Genomic DNA, 11,570 nt, shown 5'->3' with positions numbered 1-11,570 from the left:
TTGAGAAGAGGCGCAGCAGCTGGGTTTTTGGGCTCAGAAATGGGCGCTAAGTGAGCTGGTTTGGGGGCCTAAAGCAGAAGCCGGTTTGGCCGTTTGTGCGGGGGGGTGGGAGGGCATTGGGGGCTGCAGGGGAAAGCAGGGGGTGGGCAGGGTGCGTGGACCCTCTCGGGGGGGGGGGCGGGTCTGGTCCTGCTGCACCCCGAAGTGCGGGAGGCCGGCATGCACCAGGCCCAACTCAACGTCTGCGGTGGTCTCTGGGGGGAAGAGGCGGTCTCTGCTTTTCAGACCCCGCACGCCCTCTTCGAGTCCAGCTCTTGCTTGTCGACTGCTTAGAATAGTTATTAACTAATTAGTCGTACAAACTCATTAATGCTTATACAATGTCCAACTATGATATTTAATCCTAATAGTCGAGTTTTGACGGCGGTTGGTTTACGACCTTGTCAAAAGCCCAGGCTGTTGCAAATAGCTGGAGCTTGTAAGGAGAAGGAGCTGAAATCAACGGTGCAGAGCTGGAGCTTCGATTAGCCAGAACCGTAGCAAGCAGGAGCTGGAACGAGACGAGGTGTCCGCTGTCTGGGGCATGCCTTAGCCAGAGGCAAAATTACCAGCAGCTGTAACGAGCGGGAGCTGCGATTCGCTGCAGTGTCTGTTTGCCGGAGCATCCGTCGGCCAGACTGCACTCCCAGCACGGCTGAAGAGCAGCCAGGCGCAGGCAGGGCTGTCCCCGGCAAGGCGCTCCGAGCGGCAGGGAGGCGAGTTGTCCTTCTGCCAGCGGGGAGCCCGGCCTCTTCCCTCGGGGATTAAATCCACGCCACGCGTGGATCCGCTCTCTTTGCGTGGAGGGTCTCTCCCGGTCCCGTTCCCGAGGGCTGAAGTGAGGTGGGGGTCCCCCGGCTCTCCCCGGGGGGCAGGCGGCAGCACGAGGCGGCGGTGTCTCCCCGGTACCCGGCAAAGGGGAGCGAAACCGGCCGGCTGGAGCTCCGGGGGTGCACAGCCCGGCCCCGCACGGCAGAATCCTTCCCTGGGTTTTCACCGTTGGCTGGGTGTGACAAACAGGTTCATTTTGTGCCTCCTCTTTTCCCAGCGTCACCTTCTGCGTCACGTGAAGAAAATCCTGCGTGGCTGATGCCGCTTGCTGCTCAGGTAACGGCACGTGGGGGGCCGGGGGAGCGGGGAGAAACATTGGCGCGTTCAAGGACGCTGCAGGTGCTCCACGTCAAACCCAGGGAAAAGGCAAATTTGTGCCGGTGCAGAAAAGCTGATGAACAGTTGCCGTTAACAGAGCGCGCGTGCCTCGTTCCCGCATCGGTCCCTGGGTAGTTACGAGCGTTTTCCTTTCAGGGAAAAGAATGAGCTTTCGCCTACGATAAATTAAGAGCTGCCTGTGACCTTCTTTAGGGTCAAGTGTTTCTCTTCTGTTTGTTCGTACTGATTTTACGGGCAGGTTGGAAAGAGCCTTTTATTTTTACCTGCGTAACTCAATTTGTAGTACTACGTGGTGTCAGGAGAGTGAATTTTGGAGCACCCAGGCACTACTAGAAACGTAATGAATGAGACACGATGGAAGCTGATATTTCAACTTGATTTTTACGTGATTTTTTTTTCATTAGAGCGTCGATGGCACGTTGTCCTGTGGCTCAATCCACGTTCTGTTCAGTGGAGTCTTCAATCTAGCACTTTGAAGGACAAAAGTTGGTCCTTCCAAAAAAGGGCTAGTCGTTCATAGGATGGAGGTATAGACTTGGAGAGCCGCTTAAGTACGTGATCAGAATTGAAGCCAAATGCCGCTTCACGTTGCTGCTGTTGGTCTTCACTTTCATTAGTTTTCCCGCTGCTCCGTCATGGTTGGGAGCTCTGAATCATCCTTTTTTTCACTCCCTAACGCATTTTTCTCCCCAAGGAGAGGCTACGTTTAAAAGCTACTTAGTTTCCTCACAAATGCATTGGTCAGTAAAATGGAGTTATGATGCTTGGAACCACACAAATGACACCAGTCTTACAGATCTGGACTATTTCTGAACACGTGTTCATCGCGTGCAGATGTCATCGGGATACGGATCATCTGCACTTTGTGCTCTGTCGAGACGATCAGCTGAGACAGGGACGAGCTCCAAAAGAAAAGAAAGGTACAACGTCAAAGTTTTGTTTTGTTGTTGGTTTTTGTGTTTGTGTGTTTTGGGGTTTTTTTTCTTTGGTTTTTTGTTTGTTTGTTTGTTTGTTTGTTTTTCCTTAAGAGTGCGATGTTGACTGGTGGCAGCCTGCAGAGCTCTCTTGCTGCCTGACCTCTCCTTTCCTTCTCTGTCGCTCCTCTTTCGTGGCTGTCATTTTCACTCGGGTAGTTTTAGAAGAGCGATTTAGTTCCTCGCCTGTGTAAACGCGCTGGTAATAGCTGGAAGGTAAATGCTTGAACCAGTAGCGAATAACTTGGCTACAAGTAGAATTTCTGAAGGAAGAACAACGACAACAGGAAGCAAGTAGCGAGTTACCCCAGATTTGCGTGCGTCAAACACGTCAAAGTCTTACTGCCAAGCGTTGTTTGGCAACGTGCTCCAAATGTTTTAAAACAACTGCGGTTTTCAAAGATCTCGACTGTTTGGAGAAACGGCCTGGAAAAAAGGATTCCTCTTTCGCAGCGAGTTTGCGAGGACGGATGGGGTGCCGTACTCTTTAACAAAAATACTCCACTTGGGACGTATCGGGTGAGGAAATCGCGGCTCTACTTAGGCTTGAGAAAACGTACGTAGGTACCTGTGCCCGTCACCTGCGCGTCTCTAGGAAAGCGAGTTCTAGCGAAACTAAAGCTGCCGATGAGCCAAAAAAAAGGCACGGTTGTCTAAAACGTGCAGAAGTTCTAGTGGCCTGTCTCAACAACTGCACCAAAGACGATGCCAAATACTTTCTCCTCCACTCAGTTGTTCTCTTCGCGGCAAAAGAAGCTTTGTGCTAAACGTTGTTTGTTTTTTTTTTCCTTTCCTCTCAGCAGAACGTCAACTGCCGTGAAAGTACGAGACAGATGGAAAGGATCCGTAGTGGTCTGCAAGTACAAGGTAGGCCTGTGATACGTGTCTGCATTTTTCCTAAGGTGCTTGTAGCACGGACTTTACAGTTAACACGAGGAACGTGGCAGCTCTCCTTCTATGTGATTTTTTTAATGTGAAATATTTTAACGCCAATACTAAAAATAAAGGAGGTCTGTTCTGGAGCGTGGTACGCCTATGCAAAGCTTGCTGCCCTCCGTCTGTTTTCTCTTCCTGCAAGCACGGTCTTCTGTTTCTGTGCGCTTGCTATGAAAGGGTGCTGTGAAAATAACGTTGGACTAGAAGAGGAAAGGAACCGTTTGTAAGAGTTGGGATGTTCGGGAGAAAGAGGCTTTGTTTTCACGATAAAAGCTTTAGGCTTTTTCAGTCAGTCAGTGTTTAAAATGCCTTACAGGAGCACTCGAACACCTTACTGAGATGCTAGCATCTGTGCTAAAAGCAATCAAGGTCAAAGAAGAGGCGCGGACAACACGGGACAAATCGGTGTCGCTTCGGTGCGTTTTCCAGGCTTTCCCGAGAAGCGGTAGCAGCCTCGTAACTAGCGACAGAGAGTCCTGATGTGGTTTTGGTGAGTTACTGCTTCTATCGCGTCCTTTTTCCTTAACCTGCAGCGCGTAATTTTGACTTTGGTTGGAAAGAGATTTTCCAGAATGGAAATCTTTCTCGTTCAAAGGAGTTGCCTTTTACGAACTTCCCATCAGAATGGATCTTCAGAGATGACGTGCTCGGCAGTAGAAGTCATCCGCAAGGAGACTTTTCGCTCTCTCTCTCTCTGGAAAAAAAAAAAAGGGGTAAGCCGATTTCCTTGCACAGACCCAAGCGCAGTACGTCTTCCGATAGTCGACGTACGGCTGATCTTTGGTTCTCGGGTGTAACGGTCGAGAGATCGTAAAGACGCGTTCCTCCGCACGCTCGGCTACGGCCAACAGCGTTAGCAAACCTGCCAGTCCTTTTTGGTAGCCTGATGTATTGCAGCACTGGGGATTTGATATTCCCCACCGCCTGCCCCCCCCCACCCCCCCCCACCCCCCCCCCCCCAAAAAAAGAGTAAAACCATACGGGAGATCTCTTATCTCACTGATTTTTCTATCGTAAATGAAATTTTAAAAAGAAAGTTAAAATTGTATAACTTCCAAACTGACTTGCGTTGTTGAAACTGCAACTGCCAAATAGCCGTAGCGTATAATTTATTAGGTGTGCTTAAGCAGTTGGGTAGTTGCTCTAAACGTTTCAAAAGAGAGGCAACTGAACGTTACGGGCTTTTTTCCCGATCTTTTGGCAGAGTGCTCTGAAGTCCTTTATTTCTGTCTCGCTTTCGACGGCGCCTTTCCCCGGCAGTTCGGTAGCATCGGTCTCGGCGCCGCTCCTAGTCACGTAACGCACGCAAAACCCCTGGTCAAACGATAGCTGTGTAGTTTGGAGGTAGATAATTTAACGGCATGAATTCACAGCTACGCAATTTCAATTAACGCAAAAGGAAAATGAAATACTTTTACGGTATAAGCCTTCTCATTGTACGTATGCTAAAAATGTGCGCGTACGTTTACATAAAATGAATTGCTGAGATTTGTTCTTTCTTTTTCATTTTACTCTTCAAAGTTTTACGCTTCACTTTCAGCTTTATCGGCCAAGCGAGCGAGATGCGCAGCAGCAGCAGCAGCGCAAGGGCTGGAGCTGTGGCGGCGGATCCGTGAGCGTAGATGCTGATTACGGCGCGCCCTTGTCCTGCAGCCTCACGGGGTTATCTCCCGGCAGCGGTGCTGTAAGGAAGGGACGGGGCGTTTTCCGACACCAGCGAGAGCGTTTACTTCTCTACGAAGGACGCGTTCAGAATCGCGTCAATTAGTCCTCACGCGGATTTTAAGCGTTCGAATCGCTCGAGCTTTTAAAGGCCGCGTTGTATTTCGAGCTGACCCGTTGTCGTGGTTTAACCCGGCAGGCAGCCAAATACCACGCAGCCGCTCACTCACTCCCCCCACCCCCAGCGGGACGGGGAGAGAATCGGAAGGGTAAGAGTGAGGAAAAACTCGTGGGTTGAGGTAAAGACAGTTTAATAGAACAGGGAAAAAAAGGGAAAATAATGATGATAATGATAAAATATACAAAATGAGTGATGCACAATGCAGTTGCTCACCACCCGCGCTGACCGATAACCAAGTAGTGATCGGTACTTCCTGGATCACGCCTACCCTTCATATACTGAGCATGACGTCACATGGTATGGAATACCCCGTTGGCCAGCTGGGCTGGCTGTCCTGGCTGTGTTCCCTCCCACCTTGTGTACCTAGCTCAGTCAGTAGGCACGGGAGCTGTCCTTGGACTAGGAGGGCACTTAGCAACAACTGAAAACATCAGGGTGTTATCAACGTTCTCCTCCTACTAAATCCAAAACACAGCACTAGGAAGAAATTTAACCCTATCCCAGCCGAAACCAGGACACCCGTTTGCCTGGCATCCTCCTTTAGCTCGACTGCTACCCTCTCCCTTGTCCTGACCGAATTCCGCTGCTGCCTTCGGTGCTGTTTTTTTAACGTGCTGAAATATCCGTTGGGATTTTTGTTTTTCAGATGCCTCGCTGTAAGCGTCCCGTGGTGCTCAGGAGAGACCCCCGGCCCGGGTTTGCCTGCCGGTCGTTGGGCGTGCTGAGGGTAAGGGGCCGGCTGCCAGCCTGCGGGACGGGGGCTAAGGGGGGGCTGCAAGCGTTTGGGGGGGCTGCCCCTCCTTTATCTTTCTAGCGGAGCCCCCCTTTTTGGCGGGGGTGCGTGCGTACATACGCCAACGGCATTATTGACGTAACGAGCCGCCGGTTGGGGCCGTTTCCCTCCTGTTGTGCCTTTTTGGGGGCTGAATAAAAAGGGGGGTTTGGGGGCCTGGAGGGGTGATGATGTCATTTGGGGCACCCCAACATCACCGGCGGGCTGATGATGCCGTGGAGGAGCAGGTGAGTGGGGAAGGGGGGGTCGTCCCCCCCCCCCCAAAAAGGGGGTCACAGCCCCAAAATGCCTGATAATTCCTGGGGGGGTTCAAAAATTTTTAAAAAACTGTAAATCTATCTGTGAGGCCTCGAAATAGAGAAAAATCTCTCCTTGTTCTATATATGGAAAAATAATATTCCTTTATACGTATACAAGGATTTCAAAATAGGAACCTATACCTGCCCTATTATATAAAGGATTTTAGAGCAGAAAAAAATTCGGAAGACGTATATAGGGTTTTAAAATACAAAAAGAACTCACGTCTATATAAATTAAAAAAGAAAGCACTTCCAAATGCAAAAGGGATGATATATTTCATGTATGAAGGAATTGAAAATAGAAAAAAGTCTGAATAGATACCGCTGTCTACACTCACTACGTGTTATGTAGAGAGCCTAAATAGGCATTGTATGTAATCTAAGAGATGATCTATAAGTGTAAATAGGTATCTAAGTCTATAAAGAGATAAGTGTAAATATATGTAAGTTTAAATAGAGAAGTCTATAAAGACATTTAAGTGTCAAAATATGTAAGTCGACAGATATCTAGTCTGAGCAGGTATTATATATAATGAGTGGGAAATAGGGGGGTATAAGTGAAACATAAATATATTCACTAAATATACATATAGAGGTATGTGTAAATACGTTAAGCGTAAACGTCTATGATAGATAAGGTTTGTAAAATGCAAAGAAACCCTGTTTATAGAATCTTCACCCCCCCCCCCCCCGAAACACCTCTCTATTGAAGATACAAAAGCGCTTTCAAAAGCTGCCTCTTCCCTGTTCTCCTTTTCCACCTTTTCCCATCCTGATTGGGGGCCAGTTCCCCCAACAGGGACTTTCCCCTGCAGGGCCGTGCACACAGAGCGGGACCTGCTGCCACGGCATAAAAACACCACAAAACCCCTAATTTGGGGCCTGCAAGGGGTGGGGAAAAAGAAAACCCGCATTTTTTGGGGAAAAATACCCAACTTGGAGCTCCCGGGAAAGCCAAATCCACCAGGATTTGGGCAGCCGGAAAGCAAAAAAACCCCCATTTTCATGCACAAAACGAAAAAGCAAAAATCGCCAATTTTTGTTGTGAAAAAGCGTTGAAAAACCTCCAAGTGGAATATTTTGGAAAAGGAAAAAACCCCAGCTTTGATATTATAGAAAAGCAAAAAACCCCCCGATTTGGGGAAGCTTTGGGGTGAAACACCAGCCATTTGAGGGGCCCGGACCCCTGGGGTGCTGCCTGCCCCGCCAACCTGCCCGTTGCCCCCCGCCCAAACTCTGGCACCCCCCTCCCGCTCCCCCGCCCCCCGCTCCCACCCCGCTCGCCCTCCTCCTGCGTTTTGGGTTTGTGCTGAAAACGGCGTGGGTGACGCGGGGCTGCGTGAGTTCCCGCTGCGCAGCGCTTGCACGGCGCCGGGGGCTGTGCTGCCCCTCGCCCCGCCCTGCCGGCGAGCGGGCTGGGGGTGCGCGAGGGCCTGGGAGGGGGCACCGCTGGGAGAGCTGACCCCGGCGGACCCAGGGGATGTTCCAGACACTATGACGTCAGGAAATAAAACTCGGGGGGCGGTTGGCGGGGGGGCCGCTGCTGGGCTGCGGCTGGCTGGGCATCGGGCGGTTGGCGGCGAGCCCTTGTTTTCGTTTGTACCGCTTGTCTGTCTGGGGTTTTTCTCTCTGTTGTTTGGGGTTTTTTTCCCCCCCTCCTTTCCCTTACAAGTGGAGTTTTTTCACTTTTGCCCTTCCAATTCTCTCCCCCCTCCCGCTGAGGGGGCAGCGAGTGAGCGGTTGTGTGGTGCTGAGTTGCGGGCTGGGATTCGACCACGGCACAAGGTGAGTGGCAAGCCCTGCCTGGCTAAACGCTTTAGGCTGCCCGCGTTATTCCTGCCATCTTGCGAGGCCCTCCTTGTTCTTTCCTGCTGCTTTCAAGTGCCTTGTGCTCCAGCAGCAGGCTGGGAAGGAGGGTTGTGGCAGGAGCGGCGGCTCCCCGTGACTCCTTCTCGGGCTGTGGGCTTCGCCCCGCGTGTGGGCTGCCGAGGATCGTGGGCTCTGCAGGGGCCACAGGCAGCCCGCAGAGCTTGAGGCCGAGCCGTTCCTTTCCCCCTGTGAGCATCTGGGGAGGGGGACTGGGGGGGCTGCGGACCCCCGAGGGGGCCGAGGAGTGGGGCTGTGCATCCCGGGGGGGGCTGCGAGCCCTAGGGGGTCGGGGAGAGGGGCTGGAGGACTTCCGGACCATAGAGCCCAGCCCAGTCCAGACCAGAGAGTATAGCTGGAGGACTCCCGGACCATAGAGATGGCGGACTGCCGGGCCAGAGAGTACACCTGGAGGACTTCCGGACCATAGAGACGGAGGTCCAGACGCATAGAATGTACCTGGGGGACTTCCGCACCATAGAGGAAAATGTGCGGCCTAGAGAGTACAGCTGGAGGACTGCCGGACCATCGAGACGGTCGTCCGGACCGGAGAGGGCACGTGGGGAACTTCCGGACCATAGAGAGCAAAGTCCGGCCTAGAGAGTACCCCCTGGAGGACTGCCGGACCATAGAGAGCAGAGTCCGGCCTAGAGAGTACCCCCTGGAGGACTGCCGGACCATAGAGAGCAGAGTCCGGCCTAGAGAGTACCCCCTGGAGGACTGCCGGACCATAGAGAGCAGAGTCCGGCCTAGAGAGTACCCCCGGAGGACTGCCGGACCATAGAGAGCAGAGTCCGGCCTAGAGAGTACGCCCGGAGGACTGCCGGACCATAGAGAGCAAAGTCCGGCCTAGAGAGTACGCCCGGAGGACTGCCGGACCATAGAGAGCAAAGTCCGGCCTAGAGAGTACGCCCGGAGGACTGCCGGACCATAGAGAGCAAAGTCCGGCCTAGAGAGTACCCCCGGAGGACTGCCGGACCATAGAGAGCAAAGTCCGGCCTAGAGAGTACTCCTGGAGGAACGCCGGATCATAGAGACGGACGTCCAGACCAGAGAGTACACCTGGAGGACTCCCGGACCATCGAGATCAAGGTCCCCCAAGGAGCTGGGGAGTGGGGCTGTGGGTCCTGGCGGGACTTGAGAGTGGGGCTCCCAGGGGGCTGGAAAATGGTGTGGTCGGGTGCCGTGAGCTCCGGGGGTCCTGGGGCTGGGAAGTGCTTGCAAACGCTGGGGAGGGGCTGCGAGCCGTGCGCATGCGCGGTCCCCGGGGCGCCGTGCGCATGCGCGGTCCCCGGGGCGCCGTGCGCATGCGCGGTCCCCGGGGCGCCGTGCGCATGCGCGGTCCCCGGGGCGCCGTGCGCATGCGCGGTCCCCGGGGCGCCGTGCGCATGCGCGGTCCCGGGTGGGGACTACAACTCCCGGCGTGCCTCGCGCGGGCGGTCCGGTGGAGCCGCGCGCTGATTGGTTGCGGACGGTATTCCAACGGGCCGCGCGGCGGGCTCTGCACCGAGGCGGCGGCGCAGCGTGAGTGTGAGGGGCCGCGGGCCCGGGGAGCCGGGCTGTGGCGGGGGGGGGGCGGTTCTGCAGGCTCCGGGGACAGGGTCTGGGGGGGCTCCAGGCGGGGGAGGGGCTGTGAGCATCTGGGGAGTGGGGAGTTGGGGGGGGGGCTGCGTGCCCTAGGGGGGCCGCGCAGTGGGCCGGGGCGGGGGGGGCCGGCGGGCGGGAGGAGGGGGGGGGCGCTTTGTGCAAACAGATCCTCCCTGCGAGTCCCCACTGTCGCCCCGTGGGGCCGGGGACCCCCCAGCCCTCCCTGCAGGCAGACTGGGGGCTTCGCGGGCCGGGTCGAGGGAGGAGCTGCTGGAGAGAGGGCTTAGAAACGGCCTTCTGCCCCGAAACTCCTGCAGCATTTGAAGGGGAGGGACAGGTCCACCCCAGGGCCCCAAGGGGAAGACCTCGGAGCAGGGACCTGGGGTTGTTCCAGGAGCAAAAGCTGGTCCCAGCCAGCTCGCCTCTGCTCCCGCGGCACCGGGATCGGACCTTTCAGCCCCGTTTCTGCCCGAAGCATCACGCAAGCGCTTGCCCTCCCCGGGGTCACCTTTGGGACTTGAGAAGAGGCGCAGCAGCTGGGTTTTTGGGCTCAGAAATGGGCGCTAAGTGAGCTGGTTTGGGGGCCTAAAGCAGAAGCCGGTTTGGCCGTTTGTGCGGGGGGGTGGGAGGGCATTGGGGGCTGCAGGGGAAAGCAGGGGGTGGGCAGGGTGCGTGGACCCTCTCGGGGGGGGGGGCGGGTCTGGTCCTGCTGCACCCCGAAGTGCGGGAGGCCGGCATGCACCAGGCCCAACTCAACGTCTGCGGTGGTCTCTGGGGGGAAGAGGCGGTCTCTGCTTTTCAGACCCCGCACGCCCTCTTCGAGTCCAGCTCTTGCTTGTCGACTGCTTAGAATAGTTATTAACTAATTAGTCGTACAAACTCATTAATGCTTATACAATGTCCAACTATGATATTTAATCCTAATAGTCGAGTTTTGACGGCGGTTGGTTTACGACCTTGTCAAAAGCCCAGGCTGTTGCAAATAGCTGGAGCTTGTAAGGAGAAGGAGCTGAAATCAACGGTGCAGAGCTGGAGCTTCGATTAGCCAGAACCGTAGCAAGCAGGAGCTGGAACGAGACGAGGTGTCCGCTGTCTGGGGCATGCCTTAGCCAGAGGCAAAATTACCAGCAGCTGTAACGAGCGGGAGCTGCGATTCGCTGCAGTGTCTGTTTGCCGGAGCATCCGTCGGCCAGACTGCACTCCCAGCACGGCTGAAGAGCAGCCAGGCGCAGGCAGGGCTGTCCCCGGCAAGGCGCTCCGAGCGGCAGGGAGGCGAGTTGTCCTTCTGCCAGCGGGGAGCCCGGCCTCTTCCCTCGGGGATTAAATCCACGCCACGCGTGGATCCGCTCTCTTTGCGTGGAGGGTCTCTCCCGGTCCCGTTCCCGAGGGCTGAAGTGAGGTGGGGGTCCCCCGGCTCTCCCCGGGGGGCAGGCGGCAGCACGAGGCGGCGGTGTCTCCCCGGTACCCGGCAAAGGGGAGCGAAACCGGCCGGCTGGAGCTCCGGGGGTGCACAGCCCGGCCCCGCACGGCAGAATCCTTCCCTGGGTTTTCACCGTTGGCTGGGTGTGACAAACAGGTTTATTTTGTGCCTCCTCTTTTCCCAGCGTCACCTTCTGCGTCACGTGAAGAAAATCCTGCGTGGCTGATGCCGCTTGCTGCTCAGGTAACGGCACGTGGGGGGCCGGGGGAGCGGGGAGAAACATTGGCGCGTTCAAGGACGCTGCAGGTGCTCCACGTCAAACCCAGGGAAAAGGCAAATTTGTGCCGGTGCAGAAAAGCTGATGAACAGTTGCCGTTAACAGAGCGCGCGTGCCTCGTTCCCGCATCGGTCCCTGGGTAGTTACGAGCGTTTTCCTTTCAGGGAAAAGAATGAGCTTTCGCCTACGATAAATTAAGAGCTGCCTGTGACCTTCTTTAGGGTCAAGTGTTTCTCTTCTGTTTGTTCGTACTGATTTTACGGGCAGGTTGGAAAGAGCCTTTTATTTTTACCTGCGTAACTCAATTTGTAGTACTACGTGGTGTCAGGAGAGTGAATTTTGGAGCACCCAGGCACTACTAGAAAC

At 55.0% G+C, this 11,570-nt stretch overlaps 1 long non-coding RNA gene across 1 annotated transcript; it reads left to right on the top strand.

The window, feature by feature from the left end:
* Nucleotides 1-483: 483 nt before the first annotated feature.
* Nucleotides 484-3,832, top strand: LOC142074730 (uncharacterized). The gene is made up of 5 exons (XR_012670684.1): nt 484-1,146; nt 1,614-2,129; nt 2,987-3,050; nt 3,436-3,609; nt 3,715-3,832. It is a non-coding gene; the product is annotated as an uncharacterized LOC142074730 (long non-coding RNA).
* The last annotated feature ends 7,738 nt before the right edge of the window (nt 3,833-11,570 follow it).

This window comes from Calonectris borealis, chromosome W, assembly GCF_964195595.1.
Source record: "Calonectris borealis chromosome W, bCalBor7.hap1.2, whole genome shotgun sequence".
NCBI classification, from domain to species: domain Eukaryota; kingdom Metazoa; phylum Chordata; class Aves; order Procellariiformes; family Procellariidae; genus Calonectris; species Calonectris borealis.
This window is presented reverse-complemented; position numbering and strand designations above follow the sequence as displayed.